The sequence below is a fragment of the Bubalus bubalis genome, chromosome 10, assembly GCF_019923935.1.
Source record: "Bubalus bubalis isolate 160015118507 breed Murrah chromosome 10, NDDB_SH_1, whole genome shotgun sequence".
Taxonomy (NCBI): domain Eukaryota; kingdom Metazoa; phylum Chordata; class Mammalia; order Artiodactyla; family Bovidae; genus Bubalus; species Bubalus bubalis.
This window is the reverse complement of record NC_059166.1, coordinates 81,816,396-81,833,387: the sequence shown is the minus strand read 5'-3', so window position 1 is coordinate 81,833,387 and position 16,992 is coordinate 81,816,396.

Below are 16,992 nucleotides of genomic sequence, written 5' to 3'. Positions count from 1 at the left end.
GTACAAGGTAGCTGCTCAGGTTTCGGGTAAGTTACTTAGTCTCCGAGTCTCAGCTTCTAAACTTGTAAAACTGGGGAGTGATAATAATACCTCGTTACTGTTGTCCTAATTATAGAGGCGAATATTGCAGTCAAGTTTTTAGCATTTTGCTTGAATACAGTAAGACCTCAGTACATGTTAACTCCTATTATAGTTTTTCAAAAAATATATGCTCTTCAGTAGAAGGACTTAGATTAAGTTCTTTTGTATGCTTTCCCATCACATGGATGGTTTCTGTTCTTGATTACTACATCAGTCTGCTCAGAATGGACGAACAGTATGAAAAAGGACAGAATAGAATAACCATCTGTTCATATTCTCCATCCCTGAGCCCAAGGCTGATCTAATTTTATCTTAAAACAGAGTAATAAATTATCCCTCAACTAAACTGCTTGTAATCCCAAAGCTCTTGAGAAATCTGCTGTGGGGATCTCCCGTAGCTTGGCTGGGATTCAGTGAGGCGCCAAGCTACAGCAGGAACTGCTCAGCTCAGGAAACATAGAGTTGTTGAGGACTAGGGGCTGCATGGAGCTGGAATACATGTGGGGCCGATCAAGTTCAGAATGCAGAGAGAGGATCAGAAAAGAAGCCATTGTCAGGAACCATCAGAGAAACTGAAGATGAGGACAAACCTAAGAGGCTTTAGGAAGGTCATTTGTCAATCTAGCAAACACCACCAATTGCCACTAAGTGCTAATTCTTAGAAATAAAGGAGGGAATGAACATGAAGTTTACCATCACTTATTCTCTTGAGGCTTATGTACTTTTGTTTGTATCTTGGGATGGGGTGGGGTAGATTGAGTCCGAGCACAGAGTTATCACTGGAATAGACACAGAACTGAGGTTCCAAGCCTAGTGTAGGTCTTGGAATGAATCAGATGCTTCCTAGAGCAGCCATGGCTCTCCGAGTTTACCCCACTCAATTGCTCCAGTGGCTGATAGATCAGGAGAGAAGGAGAATCCCTAAGAGGTCAACAAACATGTCTTGCCTTCCTGCTTCCTATTCCAACTCCAAACTCCACAGAGACTGGCAACAGATTCACCTATTTGAGGACCAAACTGAGGAACTGGGGTGGTAGAGACAGCAAGTAAAAGAGCTGCTCGATTGGATACAGCCTAACCCAGGCTAGATTCCCTCAAGGAATCAGTTCCCAGTGAATCAAATTTTACCTTGGACTCAGAAATTGAGCGAAGAATGTTCAAGAAGAGAAAAAGGAATCTGAAAGTGGATGGTATGCTACAAATTAAGAGACATTTTCGACCTGAACACTTCTCCCCAGGATGACAGTTTAATCATGCTGATTCCTCAGCATAAAATGTAGTTTTGTCAGATAGATTTTAACCGTAATTTACTTTAACCACCCACTGCAGTTCAGAGACAGCAGATAGTCAGTTCTGTCAGCGTGTACTCAATTTGTCCTTTACATGGTCCAAATGTTCTCGTTGCAGGTGAGAAGTCCCAATAACAAGGCACAAGTTTCTTTATAAATTACTTATCTTCTAGATGGTCTGTATTTACCACTCCACCGTCTTTCCTTTTAGGTTTAAGTTTGTAGGGCATGACTCATGTCATATTTCTAGAAGGCCAAAGCTAAGCAAATATGCTTCAATACAGTCATATTCAAGGTTGCAATTAATCTTGCAAGTTTCATTTGAGGAAGGTATAAAGTACGACAATAACTCACTCTAAAGTCATTGGCTTATGCCTTCAAAGTCATTTCTCATTTTAGCAATAAGGAAGGTTGTTTTTCAGGGAAGAAATAACAGGATACACATGATAATTGTAATACAAATATAATACGTTCAACTCTCTTATGGAGACCTTTAGTGTTAGTTGCTCAGTTGTGTCCGACTCTTTGTGAACCCATGGACTGTTGCCTACCAGGCTCCTCTGTCCATGGAGTTCTCTAGACAAGAATACCAGAGTGGGTAGCCATGGGGATCTTCCCAACCCAGGGATCAAACGTGGGTCTCCTGATTGCAGGTGGATTCTTTATCATCTGAGCCACCAGAGAAGCCCATGGAGACCTTTATCTGTCTGCACAGTTCTTGCTTCTGAGTCAGGTAGGCTGTTCTTCCAAGTGAATTAACATTTCCATATGAAGGTAAGGAAGGGATGTGGCATGGAGGGGCCATGGCTGAGGAGGGTCTACATTCCAGAAAAGGAGGAAGGTAGGTGGATGGATAAAGGTTTTAGGATTTGAGGGCCCATTCAGAGCCAGTTCTAGACATAGGTAGAAGTTAAGGACTGTTCAGTTACAAGAGGCAAAAACTTACTCCTGTGAGCGTAAGAAAAACATAGGTAGGGGTGTGTGTGTGTTTAAAGACTCAAGGGTGGGACTTTCCTGGTGGCTTAGTCCAGTGGCTAAGACTCCTAATGCAGGGGAGTCGATTTGATCCCTGGTCAGGGAACTAGATCCCACCTGCTGCAACTAAAGAGATTCCACATGCCACAACAAAGATTGAAGATCCCATGTGCCCAAACTAAGACCTAGTGCAGTCAAATAAATAAATAAATATTAAAAAACAAATAAACAAACAAACTCAAGGGCAAGAAGCACAGTGCAGTCTCACAAAAGAATGGAACCACCTCTGGATGTTCATCTTTCCAACAACACGTGGTCTCTCACTTTATTCTTCTCAAGGTTTCCAGTTCACTCTACTTTCTACAGACCGCCTTCCTGGGTTTTGAGATAAACAGCCAAAAAAAAAATGGCTACAGTCTCCAGGACTGTGAGAAATAAATTTTAGCATCCAGAATGGACTAAGGCAACATTCATTGACTGCACTGGTGTCCTTTCTCTCTGTCGTCCCCATCCTGTGCTTCTTGCTGCCATGGCTACCATCTTGCCAGCATAGTAGAGATGGCACCCCTCTGTACTGTAATGACTTCTGTCTCTAGACTGTAAAGATTTTGAAGTACCAAAACCTGTCCTTATTTTTAGTTTTTAATGAAGTGCAGTTGCTTTACAGTGTTGTGTTAGTTTCTGCTGTATTCACTACAGCAAAGTGACTCAGCCACACGGATACCTTTATCCCCTCCCATTTAGGTCAACAAAGAGCACCGAGCAGAGTTCCCTGTGCTATACAGTTCTCATCAGTAATCTATTTTATATATGGCCAGCACCTAGCAGTTAGCTGGGGATAAGTGCTTATTAAAATGAGGTGAAGATTGTTTTCATATGTATTAAATCTCCAATGCTCCTGGGTGAAGATATTTACATCTCAAGAATTTAAGAGATGCAAGTGTGAAGCCAATTAAATGCACATTGTTGAATTTCACCCTATATATTAAAATATGTTACAGGAAGAAATTAGGGAGCCAAAATAATGAAATAACTGAGTAGATCAACTTCTATTTGCTCCCAGCCCTGGTAAAATAAGGAAAAGTTTTTTTGAATGTAAAAAGTATACTTCTCTGAGGGGGAAAAAAAAGGACCTGTGTTGGTTTTAGGAATTCAACTCTCCCTAGAATTTGTTTCCATTCAAGTAAAATAATTGTAATTCATGAATTCAGAAATGTGGTACACATGCAGATGAAGATAAATAGCACATGAGCCACTGGAGGCGGGCAGATTCACGGGGGAAATTAGAAGCTGTTGTCGGGAGAGTTAATGGGAAGTCCACTAATCCTAATTTTCATGCAGGATAAATGGAGCTGTGTGACCACAGGCAATTTGCTCTCACACGAGGTCTGCTTCTCTGGAGAGGACGGGCGCTGGTTCCCTTTACCTCCCAAATACATATTAGCTGCTACAATGCCATTTTGAGATGTCTGCTATACACTTCGGACATGTTTTAATTTTTCTAAATAAGGAAGTAAGCTAGAGAGTCTCTGTTATGTAGGGATATCCGTTCTCCCTAGTGTGAATAATCACTACTTAATGTCAGACTATTCTTTAGATAAGTGGCACAGACTGTCTGCTGGGTGGCACATAGTTCACGGAGTGCTAGGAAGACAGTCTTATCAACTCATAAGTGGTGTAATTACACATTCTATAAGGAATGTCACTATAGTACTTGGATGGGCAGAGTCTGTTTTATCTATTTTTCACACTCAAAAGAACTTCAATTTCTAGAGCAAGATTCCAAGCATAGTCTCTGAGAATCATTCTTCCATTTTAATTGCTATATTTACTTAACCAAATTAAGTGGGAAACACTGGGGTTCTGTTCCTAGTTGTCATTCCGTTTTAAAATTTTATTTATTTTTAAATTTGTTTTTAAAAGTCATGTATTTATTTTGGGCCATATGGTGCCTTCATTGCTGCCTGGGAGCTTTCTCTAGCTGTGGGGGCTACTCCCTAGTTGTGGTGTGTGAGTTTCTCACTGGGGTTGTTTCTCCTGTTGCAGAGCACGGGCTCTAGCGGTGTGGGCTTCAGGAGTTGCAGTCTGTGCAGACTCTAGAGTTCTGGCGCAGTAGTTGTGGGGCATGGGCTTAGTTGTCCCATGGCATGTGGATTTCTTGGACCAGGAATCAAATCCATGTTCCCTGCATTGGCAGGTGGATTCTTAACCACTGGACCACCAGGGAAGTCCAGTCATTCCATTTTTGATGAGTATCCTAATCCAGGTCAGGGACTGGCTTAGGAATGGGTGTGAAACACAGTTCTGGTCCATGAGATGTGATAGAAATTTTCTATCTAGATATACACCTCTATGTGGGTGAGAGGTGTATATCCTAGGAACTGTGTCCTTGCTCTTGAGAGAGGCATAGGAAGAGATAGTCTCTTTTCTGCCTCTGGACATTGGTCTTGGTGTAAGACTGAAATTGCTGCAGCCATCTTGCATGAGCGAGAAAAACCTCATCAAGATAGCAGGGCAGAGAAATGAAAGAACTTGGTTCCTTAATGGTGTCTTTAAACCAGTGACTCAAAGAACTTTGACTCTCTGTGAAAACTTAGCATTAAGTAAAAGGTTTACTTATTATTTAAGCTGGAGAAGGCAATGGCACCCCGCTCCAGTACTCTTGTCTGGAAAATCCCATGGACGGAGGAGCCTGGTAGGCTGCAGTCCTTGGGGTCGTGAAGAGTTGGACACAACTGAGCGACTTCACTTTCACTTTCACTTTCACTTTCATGCATTGGCGAAGGAAATGGCAACCCACTCCAGTGTTCTTGCCTGGAGAATCCCAGAGACGGTGGAGCCTGGTGGGCTGCTGTCTCTGGGGTCTCACAGAGTCGGACACGACTGAAGCGACTTAGCATTATTTAAGCTAAGTTTTGTGAGTTGTACCTGAAGGCAATTCAAACTGCTACGCTTGGGTAAAAATCCATTGTAGAAAGGGCAAGCCAGTGACTAACCTGCAAATCAACAGTTGAGTCACTATCTGTAGTGGACATATCTTTTGCTGCCTAAAACTTCTTTGATCTACTTTCCTTTCCAATTTTGATTCCATGTAGTTTCAGGGGCTGACCTCTGCCTTCATCCCCACAAATGCTCTGTGATCCATGATCCATACACTTCTTACATAATATGTATTTGATTCAACTCTGCATCCTCATACTACTCAGGATTTTATAAATACTTGAATGAATGGATGGATGAATGAAAGGCTTTATAGACTCATCTTCACTGCTCTAGGACCATATGGGAAGCCTGAGGGTAGGCATATTAGGGTCTTTGAACCCTATTTAGCAAGTAACTTGAATAAGGTATGCATTCAATAATAAAATGACTTAAACTTAGCATAACACTTAGTCCCTTAAAAAAGTGAAAACAACTTTATTATGAACTATAATCAATGTCTTACTTTCCATTAGTGGCATGTATTAGTTGAGCCACATTAACTTTCTTATTTATTAATATATTTTTTACATGTATTTCAATAAACAGCTATAATAGTAAATGTGACTTTGCATTCTTATTTCATGTTTCTTTTGTGAATCTATTCCCTCAGTGACTTTTATCTCACAGGCTACTGTCAACCTCTTCACAAGAAACTAAAGCCCCTATTTTGAGTCAGCTTTTTACTAACATTAGGTTCTAACTAAAGTCAATTCTATTCTTGATTTATGCTGGTCTCTGCCTAAACTATTTCTGTTATTTTGCTATCATCTCAGTTCCTCTGTGATTATGCAATTTGAACTCATATTAATATATCTGACCATTTCTAATGGACTCTTACATATTAGTTTTCTCATGTGCATTTTTACTTCTAGGCCATCTTTATAAATTTATGTTAAATAAATGCCATTGCCTGCGAGATTGCAAAGTTGGGGGAAAGTTTCATTCATCCAAATATAACTTCTGCAAGACAATTTTCAAATCAAATGTGTCATGTAAGAAAGCTGATTTAAAATATGATGCAATACTATATTTAAATATTTTAATATAAAAATTACATTATGATCAGTATGTAGAAAGATTTTAAAAATTTAATTGCAAAAGCTCAGCCAAGCCACAGTGCTGCATGTATATTATAGCTACATTTTTAGGTAATAGCATTTGACTCATTTTTCTTAAAATATTTATATATCTGAACTAGTTTATAGGAGGGTTGCTATACAAAACTGTAAAAACAGACCAAAAAATTGGCACAAAAAGATATATTAATCAGGAAAAAATAATCAAGACCAATGTTGCAACTAGTCATCTTGTTTACACACATGAAAATAACCTTGTCCTTGACACACAGATTAACACCACAAATGATGCAGAATGTCAAGCTTTCTACCCTCGTATTCTCAAAAGCAAAATCATGAAAGCAAACCTGTCATTATCAGCCACAGACAAGCCTGCAACTAGTTGCTTCAATCCCAGCCATTTTATACCTTTTTAGTCTGGAAGAGCAGGGAATTCCTAACCAGGTACTGATAATCAAATACCTCCTTCTTATTTATGTCCCATGCTGTTCCTAAAATGGGCTTCCCTGGTGGTTTAGCAGTAAAGAATCTGCCTGCAATGCAGGAGATGCAAGAGACAGATGCATGTTCAACCCTTGGGTGAGGAAGATCCCCTGGAGAAGGAAATGGCAACACACTCCAGAATTCTTGTCTGGACAATTCCAAGGACAAAGGAACCTGGCAGGCTATGGTCCATAGGGTTGCAAAGAGTCAGACATGACTTAGCGACTAAACCACTATCACCAGTCCTAAAACATGTTTGTTTTTTTTCTAAAGATTTTTTTTTAATGCGGACCATTTTTAAAGTCTTTATTGAATTTGTTACAATATTGCTTCTGTTTATGTTTTGGCTTTTTGGCCATGAGGCATGTAGGATCTTCGATCCCCAACCAGAGATAGCAACTGCACCTCCTACTCTAGAAGGTGGAGTCTTAACCACTGGATCACCAAGGAAGTCCCCAAAACATGTTTTTTTGATCAAAGCTTTTTAAAGATCTCCCCCAAATGATGGGCTACTTAACTTAGATATACTTAACTCCCCATTTCCATCCCTCTCCTTTCTTCCTCTCCACCCTCTTTCTTCTTTTAAAGGGTCCTTGGCTTTTGCAGTGCTGTGTTAACAGCAAAGGTAAACTCAGAGCCCACATATACATTTTATTTCTTTCCTCTCCCTCTTTTCTACTGTTGAACCCCAGGCTTAAGTTTCTTTCTAACAACCCATGCCATCACAGTTTAAAGTTTGGGAAACTAAATCTATGTAAGATCTTGCAAGATAGTGATGTCCAATTATTAGGTAACTGGTACTACTTGAATCATCCTAGAATCATCCTTTATTTTTCATGTGAAACTTTAATAGAAAGCCTCTTCTTAAAGTAAATCCTTGGATTGGTTTCTCACTACAGCTCAATTTCAGATCTTTTAAGAGAAAAAACGAATCTCCAGTTTCTGGAAAGGAGAAATAACATCTTAATTTATGATAGTGGGAAGCCAGAAGCCAAAGCCAAAGTTTCTTTATCACACTTAACTAGTTATGTTGACACAGGCCAGAGCTGTGCATTTGGGAATTTCTCACATATGTCCTGAAATTGGCAAGTCCATGATCCCAGTCTAAGTCAGGACTCCCATGAGTCATAGGAGCAGGCAGACTTTGATGCTTCCCTTTAAGTGTCAGCAGCGACACGGGGCGGAGAAGGCGATGGCGCCCCACTCCAGTACTCTTGCCTGGAAACTCCCATGGATGGAGGAGCCTGGTAGGCTGCAGTCCATGGGGTCGCGAAGAGTCGGACATGACTGAGTGACTTCACTTTCACTTTTCACTTTCATGCATTGGAGAAGGAAATGGCAACCCACTCCAGTGTTCTTGCCTAGAGAATCCCAGGGATAGGGGAGCCTGGTGGGCTGCCATCTATGGGGTCGCACAGAGTCAGACATGACTGAAGTGACTTAGCAGCAGCAGCAGTGGCAGTGACATGGGGTCAAGTCTCTGCTTCAGGGAGCTTATGATCTTGGGTGCTATCATCTCCTGAAGAAAAGCAATGTTACCATATATCGTAGCTGTATTTTCTGTGAAGTGTTCAGTTCTCATTGCCTCTGAACAGCTGAGCATCTCTGAACAATTCCAGAGGCAGAGTGATTTTTCACCTATTTTATTTTCTTTATCATTCTCATTGCAGAGAATTTAACAAATATTTAAAATTCAATATTAAAAAATTTAAAGTCACATTTTACACCATGAATATCTGCTCATCCCCAAATTGTGCAACCATTAGTGTGTTTAAGGTGATTATTATGTCCCTAAAAATTATGATCTAACAGCCCTCAGATAAATGGTTCACAAAATTTTCTTTCCTTAATTGCTACAGCTGAAGCTTGTAAGCGTCTGTCGATTTAGCTGTAAGGCTAAAGCTTCTGGTAAACGAAGAATCCACAGTCACTCACTGCAACTCAGCTGCCTGAGTACCTGGGCCCAGATGGGGATACAAGTCTACATGAACACACTAGCCACTAACACCAAATGCATACTTGTTGCAAACACTTTTTGAAACTGCTTTGCATGATGGAACAATCTCACTACCTGCAAAAAATGAGGTCACCCTTATCTATCAATAAGAGGTAAAAGGAGAAATATACATCACTGTTTTAAAGCAACCACAGTGAAAAAGTAATGCTTGACTTGCTTAGGGACAAAAAATTTCTCAGTATTTGTAGAAGATATTCAAAGGGTAAAGCATTCTGATAAAACAGGACCTCAGACAATGGGCTCTTCAAAAATGTTCACTCTTCAAACTGCCAAAGAAGCATTTTCCCCTCTGCAAGTATTTCTTGCTCTTTTATAATGATCATGAATATCATTATATCATATTGAAAAAAAATTAACAATCAGCACGGTCATTTATACATTTCTATCTCATTTGTAAGTAATATACTAAAGCTTATTTTACATATATCTACAAAGTGCAGCCCTCTTCTTTAGACACATGAAAGTATGCAATTATGATTTGATCCCCGGTGGCTCAGAGGTAAAGAATCTACCTGCAATGTAGGAAATAGAGGTGAGACAGGTTCGATCTCAGGGTTGGGAAGATCCCCTGGAGAAGGAAATGACAACCCACTCCAGTATTCTTGCCATGGAAAATCCCATGGATGGAGGAACCTGGTGGGCTATGGTATATGGGATAGCAGAGTCAATCCCTGACGTGACTAAGCACACACACTTTACTATGCAAATTTCATAAGATAATTATCTCATTACGTGTACATATAACCAGAACAAAAAACTTACTAAGTTCAAAGAACTTCAAAAACTAAGTTCAAAGAACTTAATCTTTATAATTAAGTGCTTCCTATTAGTTTTGTTATATATTACCACAGCACTCTTATGCTTATCCTTATTATGACATTCATCACATTGTGTTAGAATTGTGAGCTTGTTTTACATCTCCCCACTAGACTAGAAATATTCCATAGGCAAGGACTGTATAGCATTTATTAGTTATTTTAATCTATGTGCATTACAAGAGAAAAAGAGGGACAGATGATAAATACACATGAATTCTCCCATGTGGTTAAACCCCTAAATAAATAATAATCAAGTTTTATACTTTTGATAATAACAGTTAAAGAATGTCTTCAATAGAAGAATTGGAAATGAGATGGTAACTAGGGATAAGGATAACAAAATTTTCAAAATACTAAAATAGATTCCTCCAGGAATCGACTTAAATTCACACAATTTGTTTATGTGTTTATTGAGCAGCTAGACTGAGGAGGTGCACAAGCTAAAGGGAGAAAGGAGGGAAAGAGTATCCTCTAGTGATTGCTGAAACTTGTTGACATACATTGAAGATCATTGTGAATACAGTATCACTATCCTAAAATGGATACAAAAATGTTGAAATCAGACAATTAGAGGGGCTTCCCTGGTGGTTCAGACAGTAAATAATCTGCCTGCAATGAAGGAGACCTGGGTTCAATCCCTGGGTTGGGAAGATCCCCTGGTGAGGGAAATGGCAACCCACTCCAGTATTCTTGCCTGGGAAACTCCATGGACAGAAGAGCCTGGTGGGCTACAGTCCATGGGGTCACAAACAGTCGGACATGACTGAGTGACTAACACACACACACATAAAAACTATGAACATAAAAATGTACTTGCTGAACTTAGAACACTAGAAGTAAAGGACAGTTTCTGAACACCTGAATAATAGTCTGCCAGGTTTAGAGATAGCAATATTCTCTGTCAGTTGTGACAATATCATTACTATCTTGATAGGAGACAGAATTTCAGTACTTGAGGACATGGAAAGAAATGGACCCTAATCAAAAGTTTTTACATGCCCTTTCTTGTCTCCCTAGTGAATTCACTGCTCTTATAATAACTGGATATTTCTAGCCCAGCCTTCAAGCCGTCTGCCTAAATGCCAGACTGTTCCCTAGTGCTTGGCAGTATTCACAAAGGGACACCTTATACCTGAAGCTCTGCAGACTTGACCCTTCCTGCCAACTGGAGGGGTTATATTAATTCTTTTTATTCTCCTTCCCAAATAGAAATTATTGGTCCAAAATAAAATGCAATCGCTTTTTTCTAACACATCAACTGCTCGTTTATAGTCAAAGTAACTATTAACATTTACAGCTTATTTCCTTCTTCCTGTGGGTCATTCTTGTGTGTTTGCTAGATTGTGGAATGAAAGAATTCCTTGTTATCATTAGGTTCCAATATAGTTTGGCTTTTTTTTGGTCTTGTTTTTTGTTAAAAAAAAAAATCACAGGCTCCAAATGGAGTCTCTTGGGCTAAACCCCAGGTTGGTGAATCAAGACTTAATACCTAACTAACTGCAGTGACAACCTCCCCCAGGAATGTAGTCTTAACTAGTTAATCTGGAATTTTCTGGTATGTAATGATGAGGTAATCTGTCACACAAACCCTTTTCATCTCCCACAGGTAGGTTATCTAAGCCTGAAAAACCCACTCTTCCTCCTCTTCTGCCTATAAAAGTCTTTCATTTTGTTCCGCTCCTCACAACTACTTTCTGCTTGCTGAATGGGATGCTACAAGATTTGTGAATCATTCAATAAAGTCAAATAGATCTTTAAAATGTACTGGATTGAATTTTGTTTTTTTTTTTTTAACAGTGTTAGTGGCTGTGATGTGATCCAAAGTAAACTTGTAACAGCATTTGGGGACAACAAGAAATGAAGGCATGGCACCTACAAACACTTTTTTGAGTTCACTGTCTTTCTTGCCACTTCTGAGAGTCTTAGGTAAGTTCTCAGTTCTGAGCTCTGCTCTCTTTGCATTGAATTCCCAATCTAATTGGTTTTCCAATACAGGGCAGGTCAGCTTTGAGCTGCCAGATGGTTCTACCTGGAACCCAATTGAGCTGTCAAACGACTCTTCCCAGAGCCAAGATACTAGCTTCCAGGTTGTAATTCCCAAGTTTTTGAGTAGAAAATCCCCAACCCTTGATTCTTTCTGAAAATCCACGTGGGAACTGTTGGTGGTGGCTCACAGCTCCCCATCCATGGAGAGCCCTTCAGTCCTCAGTCCCCATTTGTTGAGTTCTGCAGGTTCAATCCTTTCCCCAGTCAAGGTTCCATGGGAACTGATGACGGTGTACTGGGCCTTCTCTTGGCCAGAATGAACAGTGCATGTTTGTCTTGTTTTAGGTAGATAAAAGCTAGTTAAAAGACATGGAATCTTTAATTTCTAAACAGTCAAGTGTGCCACCTTCCAGCACAGCTACTCAGTTTATGTCTAAGAACTATAATCCCAGAAGCTGTAGAGGTCCACAAAAATGGCAACATCTTACTGTGTCCTAAGAGTTTAGCCTGGTAGCCATGGGGTAAGAGGCCTTGAAATATGACCAGATAAAAGTGTGGTTGCACTTCATTTGTGGCTAAGATCCTGCCAAACTCCTTTCAGTTCTCAGGAGAATTATAATGGCCATTAGAAGGAATATTCCATTAGATAAGATCATTGAAAAATTGCATTTAAAAGCAAAGTCTTCCAAATCAAACTGAATGGGAAACCTATTTTCTTTATTTTTAATTTAATTTTTATTTTGTATTGGAGTATAGCTGATTTACAGTGTTGTGCTAGTTTCAGGGGTACAGCTAAGTGATTCAATTATACATATACATATATTCATTCTTCTTCAGATTCTTTTCCCATTCAGATTATTACAGAATATTGAATATAGTTCCCTAAGCTATACTGTAGGCCCTCACTGGATATCTATGTCATGTATAACAGTGTGTATATATTAATCCCCAAATCCTAATTTATCCCCCCCACCTACTCTGACATTTCCCCTTTCATAAGCATAGGTTTGTTTTTGAAGTCTGTGAGTCTGTTTCTGTTTGTAAATAAGTTCATTTGTGTCATTTTCTAGATTCCATATATAAGGGATATCATATGATGTTTATTTTTCTCTGTTGACTTATTTCACATAGCATAATCTAGGTCCATCCATGTTGCTGCAAATGGCATTATTTCATTCTTTTTTTATGATGGAGTAATGCTCCATTACATACATGTATCACATCTTCTTTATGGGATATCTATTTTAATTAGTATGCAGAAGGCTTGAAAAGTCTGAAAGATTCCAAAATAGCTTCATTGAAAGATTTGTTGTTAAAAGCTAATAAAAAATTAACAATATAAGAGGTACCTAAGACAAAAGAACTCTAAGACTGATGTAATTCCCTCCTTCCTCATTTACTGGACTGCTCTTTCTAGTAATCCTCTGGTTGAATTGGTTTTCTACTCTAAAAAGACTACAGGACCATGAATAAGAGTCTGCAAAGTCAATGGCCTTACAGATGCCCCCATATAGCCCCCTTCCAGAGTTGACAAGACTACAGGATTTTTTTTTCTCATAAACTGCCACATTATTCCATTCAACTAAATATTTAATGCCAAGGGGAAACTAAAATTAAAATTAATTAAAAAAAAAACCTTTCCATAATGTGGTAAATATCAGAGCTACTCACTCCATTTTAAATCCTATTCAGAATCTACAGAGGGGATCCTGATAAAGCTGGAAGAAGCTGGCTAACGGTGAAATTCTTACCAGGGTCAGCTCTCCCAAATCTGTCTAGAGTACCTGGTGTGTGAATGATTGCTCAGTCAAGTCCAACTCGTTGTGACCCCATGGACTATAGCTCATTAAGGCTCCTCTGTCCATGGACTTTTCCAGGCAAGAATACTAGAATGTGTAGCCATTCCCTTCTCGAGGGGATCTTCCTGACCCAGGGACTGAACCCACATCTCTTGTGTCTCCTGCATTGGTGGGCAGATTCTTTACTACTTGCACCACCTGAGGAGCCCTACAGTACCTGATAGGGAAAGGAAAATAAAATATCCTTTATCCCCTCTTTGGGAACACATCTTGAGTCCAATGGGTCATTCAATACTGCCAGAAATATTTACTGTTTGTCCCAGTTAAAAAATTGCCAGGGTATTTAAAATAATTTTTTTTAAATTCCCTCTATGGTCAAAAGTTCATCAGAGATTAGAAACTGATATTAAGAGTCTGACAGAAATTTTTTATAAGCTCTCTCCTCATTGATGATAATGTAACTGAATGGATAGATCAACTTATAATGTAATTTAAATTGCAACCCAATTCCTTGAAGAATTAAAAGCAATTGTCCTTATCTTACAAATCTCTACAAAATCAGAAATGTGACTCTAAAAAGAGTTCAAATTATTGGAGTGCTTACATTCTTTCCCTGTGCCTTTGAGATATAAATATTTCATCTCATGTCCTCTGGGAACCTTGATCGAGATGATCTTCAATTCCTAAAACTAAAAGAAAAGGGGACAGAGGACTTTTTAAAAATTCAAACATCTCCACAGCTTCCGTAACATTACTTGTCAAGGACGAGCACAAATGTAAAATGTCTTCTCCACAAATATTAACAGAAAAAATGTTAGCCATCTGAGTAGGTAAACTTATATGATTCCAACTGTCATTTTATAACTAGTGAGTTTTATATGATTATAACTGACTCACGGCTAAAATTTTAAAGTGAAACTACAAGGTCTCTGTTTACATTTGTCTGTATACTTGTTTGTCTACATAGGTGTGTTGCAGATATGTGGTATTTCCTACTGCCAAAATATTATTAAAATTAATCTGTAAAAGAGCAGTGGCCACGGGACTAGAAAAGGTCAGTTTTCATTCCAATCCCTAAGAAAGGCAATGCGAAAGAATGCTCAAACTACTGCACAATTGCACTCATCTCACACGCTAGTAAAGTAATGCTCAAAATTCTCCAAGCCAGGTTTCAACAGTGCATGAACTGTGAAATTCCAGATGTTCAAGCTGGATTTAGAAAAGTCAGAGGAACCAGAGATCAAATTGCCAACATCCGCTGGATCATGGAAAAAGCAAGAGAGCTCCAGAAAAACATCTATTTCTGCTTTATTGACTATGCCAAAGCCTTTGATTGTGTGGATCACAACAAACTGTGGAAAATTCTGAAAGAGATGGGAATACCAGACCACCTGACCTGCCTCTTGAGAAATCTGTATGCAGGTCAGGAACAACAGTTAGAACTGGACATGGAACAACATACTGGTTCCAAATAGGAAAAGGAGTATGTCAAGACTGTATATTGTCACCCTGCTTATTTAACTTATATGCAGAGAACATCATGAGAAATGCTGGACTGGATGAAGCACAAGCTGTAATTAAGATTGCTGGGAGAAATATCAATCACCTCAGATATGCAGATGACACCACTCTTATGCCAGAAATCAAAGAGTAACTAAAATGTCTCTTGATGAAGGTGAAAGAGGAGAGTGAAAAAGCTGGCTTAAAACAACATTCAGTAGACGAAGATCATGGCATCCAGTCCCATCACTTCATGGCAAATGATGGAGAAACAGTGAAAACATTGACAGACTTTATTTTTGGGGGCTCCAAAATCACTGCAGATGGTGACTGCAGCCTTGGAAGAAAAGTTATGACCAACATAGACAGCATATTAAAAAGCAGAAACATTACTTTGCCAACAAATTTCCATCTAGTCAAGGCTTTGGTTTTTCCAGTGGTCATGTGTGGATGTGAGAGTTGGCTTATACAGGTTTATAAAGAAAGCTGAGTGCTGAAGAATTGATGCTTTTGAACTGTGGTGTTGGAGAAGACTCTTGAAAGTCCCCTGGACTACAAGGAGATCCAACCAGTCCACCCTAAAGGAAATCAGTCCTGAATATTCATTGGAAGGAAGGACTGATGCTAAAGTTGAAACTCCAATACTTTGGCCACCTGATGCGAAGAGCTGACTCATTGGAAAAGACCCTGATGCTGGGAAAGATTTAGGCAGGAGGAGAAGGGGACGACAGAGGATGAGATGGTTGGATGGCATCACTGACTCAATGGGCATGAGTTTGAGTAACCTCTGAGAGTTGGTGATGGACAGGGAGGCCTGGCGTGTTGCAGTTCATGGGGTCGCAAAGTTGGACATGACTGAGCGACTGAACTGAACTGAAAAGTGCTCCACTTAAATGACTTTAACAAATACTTACATAAACTTAGTACTCATAAGAATTCTCAAAATTCTAATAGACAATAACCAAAATGCCTTTCAGATTCACATGCTCTGGAAAAATATTTGGTATTAAAGGTAGTTTAAATTTGTTGGTTTGATTAAAATAGACACATCTTAGAGTTATCAACATTGAATATAAAGCAGACATACAACTTTTATTTTATCTGGGTTTATTATTAAAATAAGTTAAATTTACAAAATCTGTCAACAAGAAAATAATTTGGTATGATGAATTTTCCATAAGGAATCTAATCCTTAATTGATAAAGACAAGTAAATTAAATAGATGTAAGTAGGATAAAAAGTTGATTGGTGAATTTTTAAAATAATTTCCCCAAATATTTTTGGTAACTTGAAACTTTTAAGTTTTGCTAAGTGATGGTCAAACTCCTTGAATATCCAGATTATTTCCAAATAAGATAAAATACTGAAACATTAATAAGTTTACCCATTTCTTGCTTTGGTTTACAGAGGAATTAAAGACATTTTAGATTGTAAATAAACATGTTTTATGCCACTCTGAGAAATTTTCTGTAAGAAATCACGTTTCAAGAAATTATAAAAAATATTTATAAGTTTGCCAGTAAATAGAATGCTAATATAAAAGACAGTTCATAAGTGCTTGCATCTTAGTTTACACTAGAAAGAAATCTGAGGTTTTTAAGGTTTAAAAATGCTAATCTATGCAATTGTAACTACCAGAAATAAGGGAAAAGAATTTCATGTGTGGTCAGAACTGGTTAAGATTGGAATAAATTTAACTAAGTAAATGAGTTTTAACATCAAAAGTAAGCTGGTGCAAAGTTATTTTGGACTATTGGTCTGCTCTTGATAATAACAGACTGAAAAAGGTTTTTGTTTACCTTTTGAATAATCTGCTTAGGAAAAACAAAGATCTTGTGCCAAAATAATCACAAGTCATCTTTATCAGGTTTTGATTACTCAAGTAAACCCAATCTTTACAACTTTGAAAGAATTAATTTAATTTCAAAACTGTATCATTCTGTATTTGCCTGTGGAGTCTGTCACTTTGGTTAAATAGATAACTAA